The sequence below is a fragment of the Carcharodon carcharias genome, chromosome 14, assembly GCF_017639515.1.
Source record: "Carcharodon carcharias isolate sCarCar2 chromosome 14, sCarCar2.pri, whole genome shotgun sequence".
Taxonomy (NCBI): Eukaryota; Metazoa; Chordata; class Chondrichthyes; order Lamniformes; family Lamnidae; genus Carcharodon; species Carcharodon carcharias.
In genome coordinates, this window is record NC_054480.1 from 136,947,526 (window position 1) to 136,974,987 (window position 27,462).

The window sequence follows — 27,462 nt, forward strand, 5'->3', positions numbered from 1 at the left end:
CACAAAAGCATGAATGTGCTACAGAAGTTTTCACCCCTCAGGCACAGACTGAAAATTAATGTGTATTTTAGGGGGCAGCAGAACAATTTGATGACTGGGCAAGTTGTAGAATCCCCTTGCAAAAGGTGGCCATAGTGCAGTCACTGGTGGAGACGCACAGAGCCCCTTGCAATGTCTTTATTAATGTTTAGACTGTATCCCTCATGGTTCAAGCTAACAGTGTGGGTTAGGAGAATGCCTGTGCCTGAGCTGAGAGCACTCGGTCAAGCGGAGTGGGGCGGAGGCGAGTGGGGTTTTGGACAGCCAATGAGCGCACTACACATCGGCCATCCAAGTGGTGGCCAGAGCTCTCCTGCAAGTATGAAGGGGCCTTCAGACTTAACCGCGAGAGGTTCTTAGGACACCCATACCAACCCGTGTGTCTCTCGCTTTGATGCTGCAGGAGGAGAACATCAGGATCATGGAGCCTGATGACCTAGTGGTATGCCTCATGGCTTACAGGGAGCGGAGAAGAAGAAGGAGAGGGTGGCAGAGGCGTCTGACTTGTTAAAGGGAGGAGCACCTCCCTCGAGATGAAGTGGCAGCAGGGACTGCTGCGTACTCAGCTGAAGATCCACAGCGAGCCGTCGCTCATAGGCACCTCGCTAGACCCAGAGTCTACAAAGCGCGCCTGTCATTTCTGCAGATGATTGAGAACCAGTGTCGCTGAAGACTGCGCATGTCAAGGGAACTGGTCGGTCACATACACCATCTGCTGCAGGATTTGGTGCCACGGGGACGTGGAGGGCATCCACTGTCAGTGGCTGTGAAAGTGACTGCGGTGCTGAATTTTTATGCCAGTGGCTCCTTCCAGGGCTCCCCAGGTGGCCTGTGCAGGATCTCACAAGCCTCCATACACAAGTGTATCCAGGACACCATCTTCGTGAAGGCACAGAACTTTGTGCGTTTCGACCTGGATCAGGAAAGTCAGGAAGTAAGAGCGCTGGGATTTGCCCAGATCGCCACAGGTGCAGGGCGCCACCAACTGCACTCATGTGACACTTAGATCTCCATGGCAACAAGCAGTCAACTACGTCAACCGCAAGGGCTAGTGTGCGACCACCACAAACATATCCTGCAGGTCGTGCACGACTCCCAGGGAACATCCACGACTCCTACATCCTTAGCAGGTCTCAGATTCCTGACATCTTCCAGGGTCCGCAGAGGCTGAAGGGTTGGCTCCCTGGGGACAAGGGCTACCCACAGAGGATGTGGCTGATGACGCCCATGCAGCAGCCTCAGACTGTAGCAGAGTGACGGTGTGACGAGGCTCATTCTGCAACCTGGACTTTGGTGGAGCAAATGATAGGCATCTTGAAAATGAGGTTCCGGTGCCTTGATAGGTCTGGTGGAGCACTGCAATACAGTCCCCAGAGGGTGTCGTGCATCATCGTCGCTTGCTGCGTGCTACACATCCTGGCGCTGCAACATGGGAGGACCTGGCTGAGGAGGAGATGGAAGAGCTGCACGTCTCCTCAGATATGGAGGACGTTGAAGGGGATGATGGCGAAGAGATCCTTGAAGGCGAGGATGCCAGCAATGAGGCCATTGCACTGGCCTGAACAGGCAGGCCCGCTTCCGGAAGCCCTCAGAGCTGCAAGATTTGTGGAGGATGATGACGAGATGCAGTGAGGACAGTCCTGACATCCCCACCTTGCATCTGTCATCATTTGACTCCTCATGGACACTCCCTGGGAATCATGGCTGATGGCAGTGCACATATCCTCGGTGCTCAGGCTCATGTCATGGAGACTCACGGAGGCCCTAATAGTTGCTCGATTCCAGGAGGATGATGACAACATGCAGTGAGGACACTCCATAGATCTTCACATTGCCTCTGAGAATGTCTGACTCGTGTGTGGCTGAGGGCAGCTCGCTTGTGCTCTGTGATCAGAGACCTATCATGGAGACACAGATGTGAAACTTTAAATACACCTGATCTTTTGACAGCCTTTAGCACCTGTACCCTTCAGGAGCACAGCGCCACTGGTCACAGATGCTGAAGAGATGGGGGCCAGCACCACCTTAAGGTGCTGAGAGCACAGAGAGAATGTCGGAACTCTGTGACACCTGCCCAGGACATTCTGGCAGCAACAACAAGCACTATCGAGGTGCAGGCATCAGTAATGTGTCCAGGGAGTGTGAAGCTGGACCGTCACTTTGGTCTGAAGGTTACAAACTGCACAGGGAAGAGGCCCTGGACACCTGCCTTTGAACACTGCTCATCATAACAAGGAGCCATAGGCAAGGAGACATCTTGGGAGTTTATTTACACTAGTGAACATTATGTACAAGTGATTAACACCCATGCCCAGGATGTGCAACTACATCTTCTTAATCTTCCTAACCCTGCCGCTATGTCTTTGTGCTCCCCTAACATCACAGTGGAGGTGGAGGCAGCCTACTGACTGCTACGCCCTGTCTGTGATGACCTTGACGGGTGTCCTCTGGAGGGCTGAAACCTGTAGGGCCCCGGCCTGCTTTAGGTGTCCTGCTGTGGGTGAAGATGGCGTACGTGACCTCCTCAGCCTGTGGAGCTGGAGCTGCGGGGGTCAAAGGAAGAGGCGATTTGGATCAGCTGACATTCCCGGAGTCACCTGTGTGGATGGCCCTGGGGTATGCACCTGCTGATCCTCCTCCCTAGGGGTGCCCGAGGGCCCCTGGCTGACTCCTTAAGGAGAAGGGGAAGCTGGAGTGAGATCGAGCTGCCCTGCACCCTTCTCACTTTAATACTGTTGGAGGCCAACTGTGATGTCAGCAAGGGAGTTCAGCCTGTGCAACAGTGCAGGACCAATGTCCTGGACCAAGGTCTCCATGGTGGCCACTTTCCTGTCAGTGTTAACCTTGGTGAGTTGGCATGCTGGCGCTATCACCTCGGATTGAAGGCGAACAGACTCCTCCGTCGTCCCTTGCAATCTGCGGAGTGCACCAGGCGTCCCTGATGTTCCCGTGATTGTTTTTGCAGCTCTACTAGCTGATTGAGAAGCGATTCCGGAGGGTCATCATCTGAGTCGGACTCAGCAGATTCCTTGCCCTCAGCAGTCCTCCAAGTGCCGGCGAGCTCAGATGTCCCTGGCTCCACTTGCTGTGGAACAGATTGTGTGCTGTGCTCGCCAGATTGTGATCCTGAGGCTACTCTACATCTAGGTCTCACCGAGGTGTGTGTGTCTCTGCGCCGGCAGAGGGTGTGGGGTGAGCGCCGTGACCGGCCTTCAGTGGTGCTGCCCTCAGCATCCTCATCTGAGGTGCTTTCGGTGCTGGAGTTTGCCTGAGGGTGATGTGTTCAGTGCACCTACAAGAGAGACTGGGGATTATTAATGTTTGGCAGCCACGGTGAACCCAGGACTCAGAGTAGCGTTGGGAGAGGGATCATGTGGTGCACAATTCTCACATGGGAGTCTACCACCGACACTGCAGAAATGATCAACAACCTCTCCGGCCAGCTCCAACGCATGACTCTCAAACAGATTGAGTACTTTGATGCCTGTCACTCCACCTCTGGTCTGGAACCCCTCCCACCGATTGTGCGCAATCTTGTCCGACATGAAGACAGATGGAGAGAGTGTGAGCAAGGTGTGTGTGTGTGTGTGCGCGTGCGCACGTGTGTGTGTGTGCGCGTGCGCATGTGTGTGTGTGTGCGCGCGTGCGCATGTGTGTGTGTCCGCATGTGTGTGTGCGCATGTGTGTGTGTGTGCGCGTGCGCATGTGTGTGTGCGCGTGTGTGTGTGTGCGTGTGTGTGCGCGCGTGCGCATGTGTGTGTGCGCGCGTGCGCATGTGTGTGCGCGCGCGTGCGCATGTGTGTGCGCGCGCGTGCGCATGTGTGTGCGCGCGCGTGCGCATGTGTGTGCGCGCGCGTGCGCATGTGTGTGCGCGCGCGTGCGCATGTGTGTGCGCGCGCGTGCGCATGTGTGTGCGCGCGCGTGCGCATGTGTGTGTGCGCGCGTGCGCATGTGTGTGTGTGCGCGTGTGTGTGTGTGTGCGCGTGTGTGTGTGTGCGTGCGCATGTGTGTGTGTGTGCGCGTGCGCATGTGTGTGTGTGTGTGTGCGCGTGCGTGTGTGTGTGCATGTGTGTGCGCGCGTATGCTGAGTGGAGCCATGGACAGGATGAGGACACAGCCCATTCCAAAGGGGAAAAATCCTCTCAGCATCCAGACCCTGTCAGGTCTCTCCAGGATTTTGTATATTTCAATAAGATCATCTCTGGTTCTTCCAATTCCAATGGGTATAGACCCAACTGCACAGCCTTACCCCATAAGATCACCTCTTCATCCCAGGAGTCTGTTGAGTGAACTTTTGCTGAACTGCTGCTAATGCAGTTATATCCTTCCTTAAGTTAAGGAGACCAAAGCTGAACACAATACTCCAGATTCAGTCACACAAAGACCCTGTACAGCTGTAGCAACACTTGCCTACTTTTATGCTTGACTCCCCTTGCGATAAACTCCCGCGTTTGGTCATCTGTCCTAACATTGCCTTAGGTGGCTCCAGTATCAAATTTTGTTTGTAAACATTCCTGTGAATCACCTTGGGACATTTCACTACGTTGACTGTGTTATATAAATGCAAGTTGTTGTTGTTGTTTAATCTTACTCAAATTGTTGGTATCTTGTTGCAACTTGGTCAGCTGGACGGGGTGTTCAGATTCCAGGCCACCTCCTCGGACAGTAGCCGTGACCTTTATTGTTTCGGGGGGGTGGCAGTCCAGGCTGCTTTTGCACCTGCAGTGCTGCTGCTCCCTGACCCAGGATGCTGGCAGTTGCTTGTTGTGAGTTCCCTGAGCGACTGCTTTGCACTCTTCCCTGCAAACAGCTGATAGATAAGTACTGTTGGGCTGACCCATATGAGCTGCATAAGACTGACTGAAAATAGCCGATTGATGCTGATGGAGCAGCGAAGCCAAACAACTGCTAAAGCTGTTAGTAGTTATGACCTTTAGTGTGGTGGAAAAAATGACAGCTATGCTGATGATGATGAAAGGATTAATTCCACAAGCCAATATTAATCTTGTGCTCTTAATTAAAGGGGAACTGTGGTGTAGGCTTAAGAACTACAAACTATTAGGACAAACATAACATAAATAATAATAAATGCCATTTTTAGTAATTTGCTGTAATTACCTTCATAGGCTCCTTTGCTTAATCATGTTAAAGGAACAGACTTGTTGAAGTGTCAGAGACCAAGAGCCTCTCTTGCGGGTGTACACTTAGTATATCATAGGCATCAACATGGAATGATCTGATCTGGAGGAATGGGGGGATTGGGGTTAGAGGTGGGTGGAGGCTGCAATTACAGGATCACTTCCCTCTCCCCTTGACATTTTTACCATCAGATTTCTTCCTCCCTCCTTCCGCCTCTCATGGTGTCAACCCTTTGCTGGGACATGGTTTCCTCACTGCCGGGCCTTGCCCTGTACTTTACGCAAGTGGCCAATCTTTATTTGTGACCCTCAACAATGACGGATAGCTTGCCTGTTGGAGCCCAAATGGCAACACACTCAGACCTAGTCCTGTCCTCAACTGACACTCACACTTCCAATAGAGATCAAGGCAGTGAGCAATAGCCAGCCCATCTTAATCCAGGGAGACAGTAGCCAATATTCTCACTCGCACACACTAGGATCAGTTCCTAACCAAGCCACAAGGAGGTGCATCTTGGCATCAACGATACGAAATGGATACAATCTCATAGGGTCTGACTCCTTCCAATGACCGTGCCAATCCTTAGTCAAATTGGATTAAAACATTTTTGGGATTTAACCAGAGGTAAACGATTATGATGCTGAGTACATACTGTAAAAAAAAATTAGCATAGAATTGAAGGAAACTGTCACTGCTTTTACAACCAATGTTGCTAATACTGGAGTGCACTCTTAATAGAGATGTGGGAGAAGCTTTGCCCTGAAGTAACTGCTCATTTTTATGTATTAAATGGCAACAGACAAAAGCTGTTGGCTGACTTGTTTGTTTGTTTGTTTATTACTACTTGAACAAAAGGGCTTGCTAAAGTACCTTACTAGTTTCTATTTATCTGATTAGGATAAGATTTCTGTTACACTGAGGGTAGGACAAGGTAGCACAGCCTGCTCTGAATTACTACTGCACTGGGGCATTGAGAAGGAACGTTCAGAAGGAAAATTTTGATGTCTGGTTAAAGCTCTCAGTGAGGGATTAACAGGTTATAGTTGTGAGCCTCTGTTCTGTCCAGGAAGCTGTATGGTTTGAGTTGTATGTTCTCAACACAACCAAGAAGAAATGAAAGGGCTCAGTTGACCACCCACCAAAAAAATCACCCATTGTACTTGAAATTAGTTCAGCTATCTGGCACAATCTTATTTTATATCTTGCACCCAGCTTGTACAGTATTGATACCCATTGCAAGATTATTTTTTCATTCAAGGGATGTGGGGTGTCACTGGCTAGGCCAACATTTATTGCCCTTGAGAAGGTGGTGGTGAGCTGCCTTCTTGAACTGCTGCAGTCCATGTGGTGTAGGTACACCCACAGTGCTGTTAGGGAGGGAGTTCCAGGATTTTGACCCAGCCACAGTGAAGGAACGGCGATATATTTCCAAGTCAGGATGGTGAGTGGCTTGGAGGGGACATGCAGGTGGTGTTGTTGCCATATGTCAGCCACACTTGTTCTTCCCTGTTGGAGAGGTCACGGGTTCGGAAAGTCCTGTCAAAGGAAGGTTTGGTTGGAAAATGATAGTTCATTGGGATAGGGATGCTGTCAGAGGTGGCACTTTTATCAAAGTGAATAAAACAGCACTTCTGTGATTTTTAAAAATTCATTCACGGGATGTTAGCTTCGCTGGCTGGGCCAGCATTTATTGCTCATCCCTGGTTGCCCTTGAAAAGGTGGTGGTGAGCTGCCTTCTTGAACCGCTGCAGTCCAAGGTATGATTCCATGAGGGTGACTATGTCAGGCTGTTGCTTGACTAGTCTGTGTGTCTCCCAATTTTGGCACTAGCCCCTGTTTGTTAGTAAGGAGGACTTGGCGGGGTCGACGGGGCTACCATTGTCGTTTCATTTCGTTTCCAGTGCCTAGATCAATGCCAGGTGGTTTGGGTTTCATTCCTGTTTTGTGTCTTTGTAACAACTAACACAAACATTAGAAGTCAACCACATTACCTAGTCTGGAGTCACATGCAGGGCCAGACCAGGTAAGGACAACAAATTTCCTTCCCTAGAGGGCATTAGTGAACCAGATGGGTTTTTATAACTATCGACAATAGTTTCATGCTTAATGCCCGAATTTTATTGAACTCAAATTCCACCATCTGCCGTGGCAAGATTCGAACCCAGGTCTCCGGACCATTACCTGGGTCTGCTGGATTACTAGTTGAGTGACAGTACCACTACACCATCACCTCCCCTGATTGAAAACGCCATCCTCTGTAGAGATTTTCATTGCAGAATGGTGGCTCTTGTGTTGGAATGGTGGATCCATCATGTTGGTCCCAGGTGGGCTGTTTTGCCTTTGCTGGTTTGTTTGAGCCTCACTTTGATCTTGATGACATAATCTAGGTTGATACTTTAGTGTGGCACTGAGGGAATGCTGCACTGTCAGAAAGCCCTTGTGCAGGTGAGATGTTAAACCGAGGCCCATTCCGTCAGTTCAACTGGATTTAAAAGGTCTCGACACATTTCCAAGAAGAGCAAGGAGTTCTCCTAACGTCCTGGTCAACATTCAATGTTCAGCCAAGAAATTGGCTCTCAATTGCATTTGGTATTTCTCAGAGTCATGCTGCGCACAAATTGGCTGCAGTGTTTGCTTACATATTAACAGTTATTACACTTCAAAGTGAATTAACTGACTGTGAAAAGATTTATGAGACATCCCGAAGATGTGAAATGTGCTAGAAAACTGCACATTTATCTCTCTCTTTCCCCATGTGACTAAACTGTTTGCTCTTGCACTTCATGACATCATCCAAATTGAAATACACCGCTGCCTTGAATCCACCCTTTTGCACACGGCTAATTTAACGCTGAGCTACGGAGACCAGAATGTCACTGGTTTGAATCCCTTTCTGTTGTGACTTTGTTGATCTCAGTCTTGGCAACGGTGGGCTATCTACAATTGGCCCTAGCACCCAAAAGCTAAGGAGGAGGAAGACCAGGCTGTTTCTTCTCATTATTGCTCTTCAGTGACCCCTGCTGGAAAGTGAGCAGACATCAGTTGAGGATAGAATTGAACTGTGATGCACCCCTTGGCCAAAGACCTGAACAATGGCCGCGTCAGTGAGGGCCCTTTACCGCAGCAAAAGAAAATCAATGCCTTCGGGAGGGGGTAATAAAGCAGGGTGGGTGGGAGAGAGGAGCACTCGCCCTCATCACCTTTTGTTCTGTAGATTATTGAGTGCAGGCCTGCCAGTACAGCTCTGCTTTAGAAGCAAGCTGCCCCCTGCTGTCGTGCACGGAGACCACACTTGGCTCCCTTTCTCGTGCGACACGGCTCAAATATTTTTAATCTCATCAAGCTCCTTTGCAGTGGTTTGCGCCGTGCAGGGTGTGGGCACAGCATCAATCCACACAGATGAGCCAAGGCCAAGATTCCAGGAGTCTCGGCTCTCTCAACATCACACCCACAGCTTTTGTTGATACTGAAATATTCCCGTTAAAACAAGCCCTTTTCCCTCTCTCTCTCACACACACACACCCACACACACACACGCACATACCCATACACGCACACACACATATACAAAAGCACACACACACACACGCGCACATACACATACACACACACATACAAGCACACACACATACAAAAGCGCACACACACACACACAAAAGCAAACACACACACGCACGTGCACACACACGCACACACACACACACACGTGTGCACACACACACACACACACAAAAGCAAACACACACACGTGCACACACACACACACACGTGCACACACACACAAAAGCAAACACACACACACACACACGTGCACACACACACACACACACACAAGAACAGAAGTACCTGTAAGATGGATTGTTGCAGTGATAAGCCATGACACCAAGGCATGCACAAAGGATCATGCCTCCAGCAGCCTAGGTGATGTGGAAAGTGCTACCAGTAGAACTGGGGTGGGGTGGAGGGAGTGGAAGGTTATAATGAGCACACTCGTCAGTCATCAGCAGGGTTTATTGCTGTTACATCTTCTCTTAAGTCACTTCACTAATACCAGTAAGCTTAACTGAGAAAAGCAGCTTAAAACCCCAGTGGGGATCAGAGCCAGGACCAGCCTGTGACTCAGTGATTCCCTTCACCAGTGATCTTCATTTTTGAACGATGGGGAGGGAAAACAGCAAGGAATCGTGAGAAAAGAGAGCAGATTATTGTATTTTTTTTTTAAAAAAAGGAGGAGCCAAACTAGAGGGAAAGAGCCAGGGAACAGGCAAAGAATGGGGTGATCCCAAATGAACAGAATCAGATCACGAAAGGGAGAAAATTAAGCACTTGTGATTTGAAATTTGTAATTCAGGGGACAGGAAGCCTAAATTGAATTTTAAAAAAAAACCTCTTATAGGTCATTAAAATTTCATGTGGCCTGTGAAGATGATTGTGTGTCTGTCTGTGTATGTATCAGCACTATACAGCCTGCTGGATAAAATAGCCAGTTATGAGGAGTGACAGCCCATAATTTATGACCTGCTCTTGGAGTACACTAGCACTTCGACACCAGAGACAAGGATATACTTAAAAAAAACTGAAGGGTGGGAAGGTTTCCTCCCCTTGTCTCTTTGTAACAAACACAAGTAAAAAGGAGTGATAGGTTTTGCTACAAATGTTAAGCAGAAGAATCTGCCCCCTCACACCTTCCTCCCCCCTCACCCCCAGAACCATTGCCAGTTCAGGGATATCATCAATTAGGAAACATTCTTCCTCTTTGTTCTACTTTATGGTGCTGCCCCCTCTTTTTTAAAAAAAACAATAATGCCTGTAACACTTCCCTCTCTCTGACAGAGAAAAATGTTTGGGCTGATGTGAAGTGTTTTCTACAGTGCACAGGTCCTTATCCTTGATGGATGTCTTGAGTACTGCCCATTTAATGCTTCTCTCTCTAGCAGCCCCCTCAAAGTGAGGAGGATAATTGCCAAGGAGCCCTTGGCAAGAGCTTGCACGTGGAGCCTTCTAAGGCTGTCAAGGAAACTCTCCTGCACATACCACCTGGTGTGTAGACGTATTGGAAAGTTTTGCAGGCTGATAATCAACCTATTTGGTCATGTTCTGAACACACCTCCTGTGACCATCAAGTCCTGGGGTGGGACTCAAACCCAGAGCTTCTGGCTCAGAGGTAGGGACACTACCCACTGCACCACAAGACCTCCACTTAATGCCTCTTGTATAAAATCAAAATACTGGATGCTGATACTTCTTTATCCTTTCATGGAATGTGGGTGTCACTTACAAAGCCGGTACTGGTTGCCCATCTGTAATGGTCCCTTGAACCGAGCACTTCAGAGGGCACTTAAGAGTCAGCCACATCGCTGTGGGTCTGAAGTCACGCATAGGGCAGACCGGGTAAGGATGGCAGATTTCCCTCCCTAAAGAACATTAGTGAATCAGTTGGGTCCGTGGATGCTGGAAACCTGAAATAAAAATTATAGTTTCATGGTCACCATTACTGAGACCAGCTTTATATTCTAGGTTCCGTGATAGATTTAAACCCATGTCCCCATTAGCCTGGTGCTTTGGATTACTAGACCAGTGACATTACAACTATGTCACCATCTATCCTTTAAACCTGAAATAAAGACAGAAAATGCTATAAATTCTTAGCGGGTCAGGCAGCATCTGTGGAGCTAGGAAAAATCATTAACTTTTCAGAGTTCGAAGACCTTTTGTTGAACCAGAAAACTGTACCAAAGGTTTTCGGCAAGTACAGAGGCAGCAAAATGGGAAAGAGGAGGAAAGAACAGTGATTGTGTGGAAGGCAGGAGGGATTAAATGACAAAGGGATGATGGTGCAAGGCAAAAGGAGGTGGTAATGGCACAAGTAAAGAAACAAAAGATGGGTCTAGAGGAGGCGTAAATAGGGATCATTACAAGCACCTTCCATCTGAAAATACGGGGCCATTGGTCGCCATCTGAAACTGTTAAATTCAGCGTTGAATCCGGAAGGCTGTAAAATTCCTAATCAAATAATGAGGTGTGGTTCGTCCAGCTTCCCTTGAGTTTCATTGGAACAGCGTAGGAAGTCGGAGTGAGAGTGGGACGGACGACCGAAGCAACAGGAACCGGAGGTTTGGGGTCATGCTGTGGACTGAAAGGAGGCATCCTGCAACGTGATCGCCCAGTTTGCACTTGGTCAGCCTGCCGAGGAGTGGGACTAGAGAGTGCCCAGCTGCACACCCGCTGGCCAGAGACCTGACCACGATGGTAGCCTGGAAGCTGGCAGGAAACGATCGCCCGGCTGTGAAAATTGGAAGGCAGGAGACTTTCACTGGGGAGGAGGTGGGGGGGGGGTTGCCGGGGGTGGGGGGTGGTGGGGGGTTGTGGAGGGGGGGCAGGGGTTTCTGAGAGGGATTGTGGCCAGGAAGGGAAGATGCTCACTGCTTACCTAATGGACCCCAGAGGAACACCCCTCCTCTTCTTGACTGACAAGGAAACTTACTTTTTGGGTCTGGGGCCGCTTTCTGACAGCTTTGGCCTGGTGGGGAAGGCAACACTGCTCTACTTGACATCTTTCAGCTTGATACTGCAATGGTGCCCTGACTATATCTGTGGAGTCTGAGCTGCATATTTAAAGCAAGGCCTCATTGGCCCCTGGGCAGGTACCATTGCTGCTTAGATTTAAATTAAATTTAAGAAACTTATGAAGAAAAAGATCAGTAAAACTTGGAAATGACTGGCACTGGTCCGAACTAGAGTTCCACTTTAAGGTACACAAGACCAGTTCAGACCAGTTAGGAAGTCAGAGGGTAAAAGACCCCTGTTCCGTTTCAATTGCCAATCCAGCTAGTTTCTGCTGTGGAAGGAGGGGCTTTAATATTAATCCAGTGAAGCCAGTCAGACACAATGAGGCAAGAGAGAATATAATGATTCAACTAAAATGATGTAATTGGGGAATTGGGAGTGGTGGGGGGTGGGGGGGAAGGGGAAACAAAAATAAAGGTTATGACAGTTCATCAGTAAAGCTCAAGCATGGTATCAACTTGAGCTGTTTCAATATTGCTCTTACAGTCTGCCACCCATATAGGCTGCCAACTCTGGTTAAATGTATTCACAGATTCACAGCACTGTTACACCACATAAGGAGGCGATTTGGCCCATCATGTCTGCACTGCCTCTCCAAATGAAGAGTGAACATAGCTCCACCTCCCCGTACCCCTGCACATTCTTTCTTTTCAGATAATAATCCCAATTCTCTCTTGAATGCATTGATTGAATCTGCCTCCACCACATGCTCGGACAGTGCATTCCAGATCCTAACCACCCACTGCGCAAAAATGTTTCCCCTCATGTCACTTTTGCCAATTACCCCAAATTTCTGCCCTCATGTTCTTGATCCCTGCACCAGGGGGAACAGTTTTTCCTTATCTACTCTGTCCAGACTCCTAATCATCTTGAATACCTCTATCATATCCCCTCTCAACCTCCTCTTCTCCAAGGAAAACAGCCCCAGCTTCTGCAATCTATCTACCTCACTGAAGTTCCTCATCCCTGGAACCATTCTGGTGAAACTTTTCTGCACTCTCCCTAACGTCTTCACACCTTTCCTAAAGTGTGGCGTCCAGAACTGGACACGGTACTCCAGCTGAGGCCGAGCCAATGTTTTGAATTCCTGGAGGTTTCATGATTAGACCTTTGGCCTCTAACACCCCATGTCGTAAAACTGGATAACAAGGGCCAGGAACATCTTACAAAGAGAACAACAGACAAGGTTACAAAAGCAGGAATAGATGGGGAGGAAGATGATGGCATTGTTATAACATCACTGGACTAGCAACCAAAGGCCCGGGCTAATTCTTCCACCATGGCAGTTGGTGGAATTTAAATTCAGTTAATATAATCTGGAACTGAAAGCTCGTCTCAGGAATGGTGGCAATGACAGTTATCATCCATTGTTGTAAAAACCCATCTGGTTCACTAATGCCCCTTTAGGGAACGAAATCTGCTGTCCCCATCTGGTCGGGCCTACATGTAACTCCAGACCCACAGCAGTGTTGTTGACTCTTAACTGCCCTCTGAAATGGCCTAGCTAGCCAACCAGTTCAAGGGCAATTAGGGATAGGCAACAAATGCTGGCCTTGCCAGTGACGCCCACATCCCATGAATGAATAAAGAAAAAAAAATCAGATGATAGGCTCACTTTGCTCTTGAGTTTTGGAACCTCCTGAGATGTATTTGTGGAGCAAAAATGTTTTGTTGACATTGGTTGAAGATGACATTTTGGAGGGTGGAGGAGAAGGTCAAGCTGAATGTTAACCTCCCCCTGGATGGTGGTGGGGAAAGTATGTATAAATGCCACATGCCTCGGAAAACATCTCATTGGTTCATAAGTGAAAGGATATATGTTTCTAATGGCATCAGCTGATAGCAGGAATTACTTGCCTTGTGTTTTACAATATTGATCAATATGCATTGGAACATCTAAATAGTTGTACAAGCACTGTAAGCTGAAAGTACAGTCTGGTGCTGTTACCTGAATGCACTTGGGCCATAAGACGTAGTAACAGAAGTAGGCCATTCAGCCCAACGAGTCTGTTCCGCCATTCAATGAGATCATGGCCGATCTGATAGTTCTCAACTCCACTTTCCTGCCTTTTCCCCATTACCCTTGATTCCCTTACTGATTAAAAATCTGTCAATCTCTGTCTTGAATATACTTAATGACCCAGCTTCTACAGCCCTCTGCAGTAAAGAATTCCACAGATTCACTACCCTCTGAGACAAGAAATTCCTCCTTATCACTGTCTTAAATGGGCAACCCCTCACTCTCAGATTATGCCTTCCGGTCCTAGACTCTCCCACAAGGGGAAACACCTCTCAGTATCTACCCTGTCAAGCCCCCTAAGAATCTTATATGTTTCAATAAGGTTACCTCTCATTCTTCTAAACTCCAATGAGTATAGGCCCAACCTACTCAACCTCTCTTCATAAGAAAATCCCTCCAAACCCGGAATCAACCTAGTGAACCTTCTCTGGATTGCCTCCAATGCCAATATATCTTTCCTTGGATAAGGGGACCAAAACTGTTCACAGTATTCTAGGTGTGGTCTAACTAATGCCTTGTATATTTGAGCAAGACTTCCTTATTTTTAATACTCCATTCCCTTTGAAATAAAGGCCAACATTCCATTTGCCTTCCCTATTACCTGCTGAACTTATATGTTAGCTTTTTGGGATTCATGCACAAGGACTCCCAAATCCCTCTGTGCTGCAGCCTTTTGCAGTCTTCCTCCATTTAAATAATATTCAGCTCTTCTATTCTTCCTGCCAAAGTGCATAGCCTCATATTTTCCCACATTATATTCTATCTGCCACTTTTTTGCCCACTCACTTAACCTGTCTATATCCCTCTGTAGACTCCTTGAGTCATCTTCACCACTTGCTCTCCCACCTATTTTTGTATCTTCTGCAAATTTGGCGGTAGTACATTCACTTGCCTCATCTAAGTCATTTAAAAAATTGTAAATAATTGAGGCCCAAGCACTGATCCCTGTGGCACTCCACAGGTCGCCACCCTGAAAATTCCCCCTTTATCCCAACTCTCTGCCTTCTATTAGTTAGCCAATCCTCTATCCATGTTAATATACTACCCTGAACACCATGGGTTCTTATCTTATTAACTAGCCTTATGTGCAGTACCCTAACGGACATCTTTTGGAAATACAAATATATTACATCTACTGTTTCCCCTTTATCTATACTGCTTGTTACCTCCTCAAAGAATTCTAATAACTTTGTTAGGCATAATTTCCCCTCCATGAAGCCATGCTGACTCTGCATGATTAGATTATGTAATTCTAAATGCTCTCCTAAAACATCCTTTATAATAGACTTAACACCTGTCATTGGGAAAATGTTAAGCTAACTGGCCTACAGTTACCTATTTTTTTGTCTCCCTCCCTTTTTGAAAAAGGGTGTTACATTGGCAGTTTTCCAATCATCTGGGACTTTTCCAGAATCTAAGGATTCTTGGAAGATTACTATCTCTGTAGCTACTTCCTTTAATATCCTAGGATGCAACATATCAGTTGGCTTTTAGCCCCATTAGTTTCCCTAGTTCTTTTTCTCTAGTGATAGTTACTGTATTTATTTTCTTCCCCTCTTTTGCCTCTTAGTTATTTAGTATTGGAATGCTATCATTGTCTTCTAACATGAATACTGAAGCAAAGTATTTATTCAACTCCTCTGCCATTTCCTGGTTCCCCATTATTATTTCACCAGCCTCATTCCCTAAGGGGCCTATGTTCACTTCGGTCTCTCTCTTCCTTTTTATATATTTTAAAAAAGCTCTTACTGTCCATTTTTTATTTTTCTTGCTAGTTTACTCTCAAAGTTTATTTTCTCCCTCTTTATTAATTTTTTGATCATCTTTTGTTGATTTTTAAAACTTTCTCAATCCTCTGGCTTACCACTAATCTTTGCCACATTGTATGTCTTTTCTTTTAATTTGATACTATCCTTGACTTCCTTGGTTAACCGTGGTTGGTTAACCCCTTCCTTGAATCCATCTTCCTCACTGGGTTATATCTTTGTAGTGAGTCATGAACTATTTTTTTAAATGTCTGCCATTGCTCATCAACCATTTTTTCTGCTAAAATCCTATCCCAGTCCACTCCAGCCAACATCCGTCTTTTCTCCTTAATCAAAGATTCCCGATGAAATCACGACCATGTACCATTTCCAAGTGTGTATAAGCAGATGGTTGATCTTAGAGAAAAGATCCATTCTCCACCTCTCCGTTGAGAGAATTTTGCCCCCTTTGCATTAAAATAACCGCAGAAGATAGTCAAATTTGCCTCCCCTCCTGACAGCCCCTTGTGTCCAGATTTACCTGAACTAAAAGTGTCCTGGAGATCATCCTTAAACGTGCTTATGATTGATGAAGGGCCTTCTTGGTGTTTTCTGCTCGTCTGTGGAACCCAAATGGGTTCAACAGGTTCTGACAGGAGCTTGTTGCTGGGCCTGTGAGATGCTGTTGTTCAGGGTAGGTATGAGTAACTCCCCTGTTGCGTTGCCTGGGTAGCATGGGAATGGGTCTGAAATGTGTCAGAGATTCAGCACGACCTTGACATCGCTGGCGCTCTCAGATTGCATCCTCGGGGGTCTCATTTTCATGCAAGGGGGAATTCCTCAGGGAATGGATATGTAATCGGAAGTGTCAATAAAAGGCAATGCTGTGTTTGCATTGTACCTGCTGGGATGAGGTTGCTCCCTGCAGTGTGATACCCTCTCCCTGCTTCCTGAGTGGAACTGCATTTGTGCAGTGCCTCTTCTGCAACCCCTCCTCCACTCTCCCCACCCCATCAGTTAAAACCTCAACATTTTATATGTACAGGAGGCACAGTCTGACAGTAAACATTTAAATTAACTGCAGACTGGCTTAAAATATGTCCAAAGTTCAACCACCCCCACCCCTCCTTGCCCTCTACCCTCTCCCCCCCCCCCCCACCCCCTCCTTTCCCCAAACCCCTCCATGTACCCTAAGGGATACCTTGAGCACTTTTCAAACCTAGTTTGGCACTACACCGGATTTACACTTCATGAGGTGTCAAACTGAAACAGAGGCAGTCCTGTCTCGAGGGAAGTCTCTGTAGAGAAACCTCAGGACTGGAGTTGTCTCAGAAATTTCGCTGTGAAGCATTAACCTTTCCACATTGGTGCTGAACTTGCAGTATAACTGGATCCCGGGGCTGAAACTTCAAGCCACAGGTTTTCCTTCTGCAAACAATGCAAGCTATATATTATATATAACGTATAAATAGATGCAATAAAAAAAATACTCTGTACAGGTCATCAACGCAGTTCAAAGGCATTCTGAGGTACATTGTTTCAAGCAGTGTGATATTGGAACATACAGTTGCTGCACTTCAAAGTCTGCTTCATTTGCATTTGACATTGTTAGTGGTTCCAGTGGGTCATTCATCTCTGTGCACATCATTACACTTGACAAAATGTTGCACTACACTGAGTTGGACAATTTCCATCGGCACTGCTACAGTCTTTTCAGCGCAGAGAAAGTATGTTTGAGATAGTCAATTTTCAGGGGCCTTGTTTTCCTTAATACACATGGTTCTTCTGGCACATTCAGTTGGAGAGGACATTACATAGGATTCAGCCTCACAAAGAGAAATGACGGGGCTTTAGACCTTGGCCACTTACACTGAGCCCTTTGGATAGCTGCACCGATGTTCGGTACATCCCTCAGTCTCAGACCCGATCATGGACAGCTGCTTGTCCTGGAAGGCCATCAAGTTTCAGCTTGGCCAGTGGCCGTCTTTCACCAAATAGATGGCTTTCCAGCAGTAGGTGGTCTCTGACTTGCTATACATCGCTGGGAATAATCCGTACAGCACAGAGCCCTGTGTTACGGAGCTGCACTCCGTTTACAGGCTCTTTCTCCCACTCGCATCCCATCCCACCCCTCCCCATGCCCCTCTTGAGGCTGCGTCTCAAATTCCTGGTGTACGTGGAAGAGCTGATGGGAAGGGCCCTTCTCACCTCTGGCCAGGTATGTTTTGGCACTTGTTCCAGTGCCCTGGTGTGGTAATCTGAGGTGCAATACACCTTTAAGAGAATGTGAGAAGATTGACCATGTGACTGTATTACCCAATCGCTGTGTAGCGTGGGCTACAATGTTAATCAGTAGTTTGGAATAGGGTCTGATTTGAGAAGCACACGTTACATACTCTGTTACATGTGTTAATAAACAGCATGTGCTTCACCTTACATTGGTCTCTGCGTCTGCAGCATCTTGTTTACCAACTCAATCACCTGTAGATAGGCGTGCAACTGTGTTTGCTGAGCAAAGCGGCCTAACAGAAAGAACATAACACCTGGCGATGGGATGATCTGCTGAATGACTTTGACAGTCTGCTCAGGACAACCTTCCGACTGGAGCCACCATCTTCTTTCTCTATAAGGAGGGGCTTTGGAATACTCTACCCCAGAGGGCTCTGAATGCTGTGTCATGGTGTACACTCAACACTGAAGCGGATAGATGATTTAGACATTAAGGGAATCCAGGAGCATGGCAGGAGGTCTTGTGCCGCCGTGGGACTGTCCCTACCCCTGGGCCAGAAGCTCGGGATTCAAGTCCAATGCCAGGACTTGTTGGCTATGGAAGGAACATTCATGATGTGATTCAGCAGGCTGATAATCAGGAATCCACCTCTCACTATCCTCCAAAGGGAAAAAGAGGACATAGGAATAGGATACAAAAGTGCTGTTGCTGTAGAAGATCATATTGAATGGCGGAGCAGGCTCAAGGAGCCGATTGCAGCTCCTGTTTTATCTTGGTGTGCGGTCTCTTGATTTGCACATTCTCATGTGGAGTGATAACGACTGTTTTTAAAATCCAGGTATCCCAGCCTGATGATTGGTTGCAGGGGGGAGTAAACTGAATGGAGTCTATGTAAGTAAAGGTTGATTATATACACTTGCACACATTCCGGACCGTTCTACAGTGCATGAAGGACTGAAGCCAACGTTACTTGAATCCGCAGTTTTTTTGTTTTTATTTTTGTTACTTGAATCCTTACTGGTATGAGGGGGGGAGATTGGACACCAGCTGCCACTACAAACAAGACCTCACTGTCCAACAGCAAATCAAACCATTCAACAACTTACATATGCTGAATACCAAAGTTTAACTAGGGTAAGCCTGGAGAGCTGCACTTTGAACCTTGACCCTTTAGCCTGCCCCAGTCAATGGTTACTTACACCAGTTAACTGTGGCAAACAGCTCAAAAGCACACAATGGGAAAAAGTAAACATCATCAGCCGATTGAGCCCGATTCACAAACTTTGATTGTCTGGAGGAGGAGGTTTATTTTTTTCTCATCAATACCGGTGGGAATTGTGTTTGTAAAAATATTCTCGTTTGCTAACTTCACATGTGCACAATCCCATTAGGCTGAGGTATGACACAGCTGGGACTGGATGCCGGCAAGAGCCAGTGCTTTTGGGAGATGGGGGGAGGATAGAGGTATAACCTGGCAAAGAGAACAAAGGTGTATGAATCTCGACTACACCAGCTGGCAGCTTGTATAACGTGTACACACCTTGCGAAAAGAAAGACTTGCTTTTACATGGTGCTTTTCATGACCACCGGACATCTCAAAGCACTTTACAGCCAATTAAGTACCTTTTTGAAGTGTAGTCACTGTTGCAATATAGGAAATGCAGCAGCCAATGTGTGCTCAGCAAACTCCAAACAGCAATGTGATTCATAATGTCCATTGAGGGATAAATATTGGCCAGAACACTGGGGAGAACTCACCTGCTCTTCAAGATAGTGCCATGGGACCTTTAACATCCACCAACCAGATGGAGCCTCGGTTTAACGTCTCAAGCGAAAGACGGCACCTCCAACAGTGCAGCACACCCTCAGTACTCCGCTAGAGTGTCAGCCTTGATTTTATTCGTGTTTGAACCCCAGAGCGGGACTGGAACCTGGAACATTGTGACTCAGAGACAAGCATGCTATCAACTGAGCCACGGCTGACATTCTGTGTCATCTTTGTAGTGGGTGATTCAGGTATCAGGCAGCCAACGATTCCCAATGGCCAGGCAAGCAAAACTGCCGCTTGGTGGAGCACCACTACTAAGCCAGTCTATACTGTGTCACTCAATCTCAGCCAGATCACCGTGAGGGCACTAAATTCGGCTCATGGGGCCAGGAAAATCACCAATAAAACAACCCAGCAGCCAACACATTTGGATATGGGGACAGAAGGCAATTTGACTGTGCTTCCTATAGTTGAATAACCCCAGTGGCAGGCTGCCAGCAGCTGGGGGAATCATACTCCAGCACCATGTCAGTAACTGAGATGTTGCGAATTTAATTGTTATTAATGTACTGTTGTTTAAAATAAATGGTTTCATGTCGGTTGGAAAGCAGGTAGTGTCTTCAGGAATGAAGAGAAGATAACACAAAGAAACACATCAAAACAAACCATCCATTGATCAGAGCACAGCCTAGAGCTATTAACCAAGCAGATTCAGGAGAGTAAGGGTTAATATTCTCAATGTTGAAGCACATTCAGGCAAACCCCCTACCAACAGTAATGTATGTAGCTTTTACAGCAAGCAATGATCATTTAAAATTCATTAATTCCGGCAGCTGCGCCTTCGAAAGTTCCTGATGCAGCAGATGGGAGAAGTGCTCCGTAAGGAAACACGGAGAGACTCTCTGCTGCGCCTCCATCTGCTCGAGCGCAGATAAATCAGTGCTGAGTAAAAATGGGCGGGAGTGAAGTCGGAAGCAATTCCACACTGTGGGTTCTGGGGCAGGAATGGTAAAGTGCAGTTTTTTCCTTCCACCCTGCCCTCTTTGCCGGGTTGCTTGTGGTGTTGCTGCAGGTCCTACAGTGCCATTTGTCAGTGGGGCGTTTCCAATTGCTGCCACTTGCAAATGCCAGGCTGGCACTGGTGATACCAGGGCACAAGGGAAGAGGAGCGGCGTGCTTCTGGTCTGTTTTTGCTCTTGCCTTTCTGCCCTTAAGTCATTGCTGTCCACTGCAAGGGTTTAATTGTCACAGGTTGTGATGTATTCATAGCTTCTCTTTAGTAGGCAGGAAGTTGAATGTCAAGTTTGGTGGGGTACAACTTGGTGGAGTTGGGAGAGCATGGCATTGCCCTTGTGGAACTGGCAACCAGCAAGGAGTCAATAGGGATCATATTGAGTTTGCGCGATAGTCCCCGGCTCCCTTTATATCTCTCTCAGTTTTTATTTCTGTTGGCCTAAGTGAAAGTAAAATATCAGAAGTGATGTAAAAGGGGCTGCCAACCTGTTATTGCCTGTTTCACAAAGTCAGTGTAACCCCCGTTGACTTGAAGGGAGGACTAGCAGAGAAACAATTTAAATTTAAATCCTTTTACCCGCCTGGTTCTTCCTCCTTGCTGGCTTAGAAGAATTGGGATTTCATTGAGAGGAAAGTGGATTTAACGGCCTCGTTCCCACTCAGTTAAAATCCCAAACTGAGGCGACTGCTGCTCACGTCAGCTGTTACCATGTTGTTCTCTTGTTGTTGATGTTCTCCTTTTCCAACAGTGTTGACCACACCGTGGGACATCACTATCTTAGCCAAGTGACATGAGTGCCAATGTTGGCAGACATTGAAACTGTTGATGTGTCACAGTGACGCCCAGTGCCTCCATGCGCACCCGCAGCTGCTACCGGGCACTGCTCAGGAACCCTGGCCACATTCTCCTTTCTAACCCAGAAGGGCTGAAACCAATTGTAGTGCTTATCCTGCCGCCCTGGTTGAGTTCAGTTAACCCAACAGAGACTGACTGGAGCGTTGAACCTGGGACATTTCCCAGTCTGTATAGCTCAGCTAAATAATTGTGCATCACAGCTTTTGACCTCCTGTCACACATCAAAATCTCTGCTTCTTAACCAAAGATTCACCTCAGTCAGTGAGTGGCACTTGGTTTTAAAAAAAAAAGTAATTCAATGGAATTAGGGATTTGATTTAAAAAGTTCCATCTACTTAAAACCTGAGCGTCCTTGACAAGGTGGACGTGGAAAGGATGTTTCCTCTTGTGGGTGAGTCCAGAACTAGGGGGCACTGTTTTAAAATTAGGGGCTGCGCTTATAGGACAGAGATAAGGACAAATTTTTTCTCAGAGGGTTGTGCGACCTTGGAACTCTCTGCTTTGGAAGGCGGTGGAGGTGGGGTCATTGGATATTTTTAAGGTGCAGATAGATAGATTCTTGTTAGGCAAGGGAATCAAAGGTTATCGGGGTTAGATGGGAATGTGGAAATTGAAACACAAACAGACCAGCCATGATCTTATTGAATGGTGGAGCAGGCTCAAGGGACTGAATGGTCTACTCCTGTTCCTATTTCTTATGTGACACACAACTATCAGTTTAATCTCAATTTCAGCTTGTTTTAATCAGTAGGTGTGAACTAGCTTAAGGCAAGTTCAGGCACAGAGATTTGTATGCAGCATTATTTTTTATGCATCACACCAGATGTTTACAAGGGGATAAAGCAGCATCGATGCTCACCGGCAAATGTTATGCAGGCAAGTGTTCTCAAATGGACTCTTCACCATCCCCCCACCCCAAGCCACACCCTCACTGGAGGTCAGTGGAGTTTATTGAAGGTTTGATGTTAGGTTTGGGCTACTGAGAGGCTCATTTCTCCTGGCATTCTCTGGGCTGGGCATATTTTAGTATGCCAGTGCCCCTGACTGCCAGCGGGCAGGTCTCGCATCACTGATGGCGAGAATAAAGGAAGCTTATATGATTTTCCAAAGATGGGTAGATCTGAGAAAAGATGTGAGCTTTGCGCATTTGGCAAATTGATGTTGGCTGTGTGAGACCATTGAGTAAGGAGCCATTGGCAGTTGTTGAATAAAGCAGTGACTCTTGAGGTGCTCTGGCATGAGAGAGACTGCACCCTATGGCTCTGCCATTCTGCACTGCAATTGTAAATAGCAATGAACCAATCTTAGTTACTCTAGCAAACAAAACATGTTTTTTCTTGCCGATTATGAGTCCGTACTGGACTCACCAACTCAACTTTCGGCCCACTGGCACTTGTGGAGCTGGTTCAGTGTACCTGATGTCCTAGTGTTGCCCAGTTGTAACCGCTGCCACTGAAACAAAGGCCCAAAATCGGCATAATGGCAAGGCCCGAATGCTCGAAAAAACTGGTCTCCATCTCTCCGGTTGGCATCACCTGAGAGTGACAGAGATTAAATTGAAGTAAATAGGCGAGGTTGTCACAATGCCAGTCTTCACAAAAGTGGCTTTTTAATGGCAGGAAGTTAAAAGCCTCTTCAGATTGAATTCATTATTGGAGATAGATTGAATAGGTGATGCAGCAGTGATGCTCTGGCCAATTGTACACGCTTTGTAACGACATGCAATGGTAGTTCAATAATTGGCCAAATGGCAGAACATGTGTCGTTTTAATATTTTGACAGCTTGTCGAAATTGGACATACTGATCGGTCTCCCTCTATCAATTACTCACATGGAGGCATGTGTAAGACCAAGCAGAACAATGATTTTGGTGTGGTTCAGTTATGCTGAGTGTGATAACACCTCCACATCCGCTTTGTTTTTCATGGTTGGCATTCTGGATGTTTCCCTGTCTGTCCCATCTTGTAATGCTCGAAGGAATCATGGGCATCAAAGCCAATGCTGCTGTGATGCCCAACTATGTTTCTTCGATGCTGGCACACCCACATGCACAGGGTAGTTCAGTTTGTTGCTGGTATAACTCTGGTGTTAAATTGGCTGGGACTTGACGTTTCTAAACTGGGACTGCTGCCATGCTGCGCGTGTGTAAAATCCGGCGTGATGGCGTCAGGTTGCGGACCTGATGTCAGCATGCCGGTTTCCCATAACACGGTAGGTGGAGGGGTGCCAAATTCGACAGCTCACCCACTAATTTAAGGAAAATCATTAACAGGCATCTGAGCTTCTTAACAAGCCAGTTGACCTGCATATTAAAGTGCCCATGCCATAACGTGGTTGGTGTGGGCAGGCGGGTGAGAGTGTGCAGTCCACTTTTTCACCATCCGAGGTGAAAGAACGGGAAGGAAGGGAGGGTTACATCCTTTGTTGGGTGCCCTTTGTGCATCACTGGGGAGCACACCGCTCCGCTACCCCTCAATCCCCTCAAGGTGATACCCCACCCTTTGTGTCTCCCCCACCTGGCCTCCAAAACCCCCCACCGTCACCTACCCATTACCCTCCCCTCCCTCCCTAGGTTGCCTGATCCCTCCCTGCCCCAAAATACCAGACTTAACCTGAGTCCGGGATCCATGGTTGTCTTCATCATGAGATTGCTTACAGTGCCAGCAGCGCCCACTGCTGAGTCCTGATGCTGACGGCTGGGACTGCTAGAGGACGGGACCTCCTCCCACAGAGAGGGCAGAAGCTCCACTTCCTGCTTGTTTAGGCCGATGGCAGTGCGTTATTACTGTGGACGGCCTTTTTAAAAGTCGGTCGGTTCACAACTGACCCTTCTAATGTGGGGCTGGTGGAGGTGGTGGGGTGGGGGTGGCGAGCAATGCAAACCACCCCCCTCCAATAAAATCCAGCCCATTGAAAGAAAGAATAATGCCCAGGCAATCTTAGAGACGTTGATGGTGGGATAAATATTGGCTTGGACACCGAGGAGAACTCCCCTGGCTATTCTTCGAAATAGTGGCCAGGGATCTTTTGGGTCCACCTGAGAGAGCAGGCCGAACCTCGGTTTAACATCTCACCTGAAAGACGGCACTTTTGACAGTGCAGCATTCCCTTGTGGAGTGTCAACCTTGATTTTTTCCTATTTATTTATTTGTTCTTGAGATGTGGGTGTCGCTGGCTAGGCCAGCAATTTTTGCCCATCCCATTGCCCTTGAGGGCATTTAAGAGTCAACCACATTGTTGTGGGTCCGGAGTCACATGTAGGCCAGACCAGGTAAGGACAGCAGATTTCCTTCCCTAAAGGACATTAGTGATATTTGAGACATTAGACATGTTGGAGCTCAGTCCCTGGAGTGGGGCCTGAATCCACTACCTTTCAATTCAGAGGCAGGTGGGCTACCACTTGTGCCACAGCTAATGCCTAGCTAGAATTATACCTCTACCCTTTTGGTGTAGCCACAGTGTTGAGATCTAAATAAGCTGGATGAGGTACTGAGGGGGAATAAATAGCGCTGCAGGTGCTGCCTGGCCTAAACAAACAAATCAACAGGTTGTCAATAGTTAAAGAGCATTGAGGGCAAACACTCCTGTCAGACGGGGTGCGTTATTCCATCACTGTGACAGCTTATTTGCTCTCTGCCACCATGGTGGTGTGGCTCCAGGAGATAGAAGCAGTTTTGTGTTTTCACACTTGATTGGTTCAGGCCTTGTTTCTCATGGATTCCCCTCAGTCTCGCTTGTTGAAGAGAGTTTTCGAAACATTGGAATTTGATAAGGGAGGCCACCGGGAGGTCACAGAAAGCAGCGATTTCAAAAGTGCTGGTGTTTGTTTGAATTAATCCAGGTGGCTGTGTTTAAGAGTGTTTGATTAGGTCACTCATTATACTTTTACTGGGGAGGATCTTATTTGAAAGGACAGGCCGTTCCGCAGGTGACGAAGGAAGAGATTTAAGCTGAAGAGCCACATTGCTAAAAAAAAACACAACCAGTTAAAGCTGAAGGATATATTTTATCATCAAAAGTGCTTTTGTCTTTTAATTCCTTCATTTTTCCCATCCTCTCAGCAGTTTGTTGCTTCATGCAACAGATTAGTATCAATAGACTGAATGGACTTTGTTAAAGATCAGCCACATTCAGGAGCTTTTTTTTTACAAGATTTGCATCAAAGATGTGTAAAGCTGCACCCACAGCTCCCTTTCATAATCAGTGAACCATGCCACCCACATATATAATCTTTATACCCAGTACCGCCCTCTCCAACAAGTCTATATCCAAACGCCCCCACATATATAACCTTCATATCCAGAATCCCCCCACATATATAATCTTTATACCCAGTACCCCCCCAACAAGTCTATATCCAAACACCCCCACATATATAACCTTCATATCCAGAATCCCCCCACATATATAATCTTTATACCCAGTACCCCCCCAACAAGTCTATATCCAAACACCCCCACATATATAACCTTCATATCCAGAATCCCCTCACATATATAATCTTTAGACCCAGAGATCCTGCACATTAATCTTCATACCCAGACATCACCACCCGCCACCCACCCCCACTGACTTGTATAATCGTCATACCCAGTGCCATGCTGTCTCACATATATATCCCTCATACCCAGCGCACTCTCTCGCTAATATTTCAGCCCCAGTTCCTTTTTTCATTTTTGCTGAAGGCATTTTCTTCTTCATGTTGGGACATGGACAATGGATGCCCCCCGCCACCCCCCCCCGCCCCCCCCCCACCGCCCCCTCACCCTCACCCTTCCTGAGAATTATTCTCATGTGAGCCCTGACACCGAATATTAATGGACTATTTGACTTGGTGGATAGCATGATAGCATGACCTCAGCGGTCCCAGCCCACTGTCCAATGCGACCTGCTGATTATCCCCTGCCTAGCCCGATGGTGCTAAGTCCAGCTATTGATGCCGCGATAATACTTGTATTTAGATAGTGATTGTTATACGGGCCAGCAACAATCCAGTTGGTCTGTTTTTGGTTTTATTAGTTGAGGAAGGAGAGAAGGTCAGATCAGTCGGTGAAAACCCTTACCTTCTGAAAATACAAACATCTCATTCTGGATTTTGCGGGGGCTTTTGATGGCAAACTGTCGGAATTCGCCATCATCACCCCTCATTACTCACAGCAACTCCAGAATCAAAAATAACTTTGGATGCTGGAAATCTGAAATCAAAAACGGAAAATGCTGGAAATACTCAGCAGGTCTGGCAGCATCGGTGGAGGGAGAAACGGAGTCAAATGTTTCAGGTCAATGACTCTTCATCAGAACTGTTCTGAGACCATCCTTGTTCCTGTTATTAACCACTTTCTGTTTATGGTAGTGTGGTGATTATCCTACTGGGTTAGTATTCCAGAGAGCTGGCCTGATCATCCATCCTACCATGGCAGTTTGAGAATTTGATTCAATTAAAAACAGCCAGAAAATCAAGAGATGGTAACAGTAGCAAAGTGACCATGATGGTTTTATCATTAAAAACCCAACTAGTTCACTAATGTCCTTAAGGGAAGGAAACCTGCTATCCTTACCTATCCTACATGTGAATCCAGTCCTACGCTAGTTTGTTGATTTTTAACTGCCCTTTCATAAAACGCTCAGTTGTGTCAAACAGTTACCAACAGCTCAAGAAAGCAGCTCACCACCACCTTCTTAGGGGGCAAGTAAGGATGGGCAAATAAATGGCAGACTTGCCGATGTGGCCCAGATCCTGAGAATTTGATGCTGCCAGCTCCTGAAACGTCGATCTTGTGCAAACTAAGACCAGGTACAGGCTGACTCAGCAAGCAGACATGAGTAGGGATTCATTATGGTGACGTTATGTCATGTCAACAGTACATTACACCAACACAGCGGCCAAGCTACCACAGGCAGTGTCTGCAGTTCAGTGGCCTTTGCTTCACACATTCTTCTCGTGTAAATGAAACATAGGAACACACCTGAGAGGCCAGGCCTACAATGTAAAAACAACTAGAGACCAGGATTTCCATAGGTGGTGTGGGCTGCTAAAGATGCACCTTTGACAAGTGAAAACAGCAACTGGGGGCAGAGAATTCA

At 47.0% G+C, this 27,462-nt stretch overlaps 1 protein-coding gene across 8 annotated transcripts in view; it reads left to right on the top strand.

The window, feature by feature from the left end:
• The window catches only part of LOC121286860 (transducin-like enhancer protein 4), a 214,085-nt gene that overhangs the window by 116,384 nt on the left and 70,239 nt on the right, over nucleotides 1-27,462 (top strand). The gene's annotated exons all lie outside the window — the stretch shown is intronic.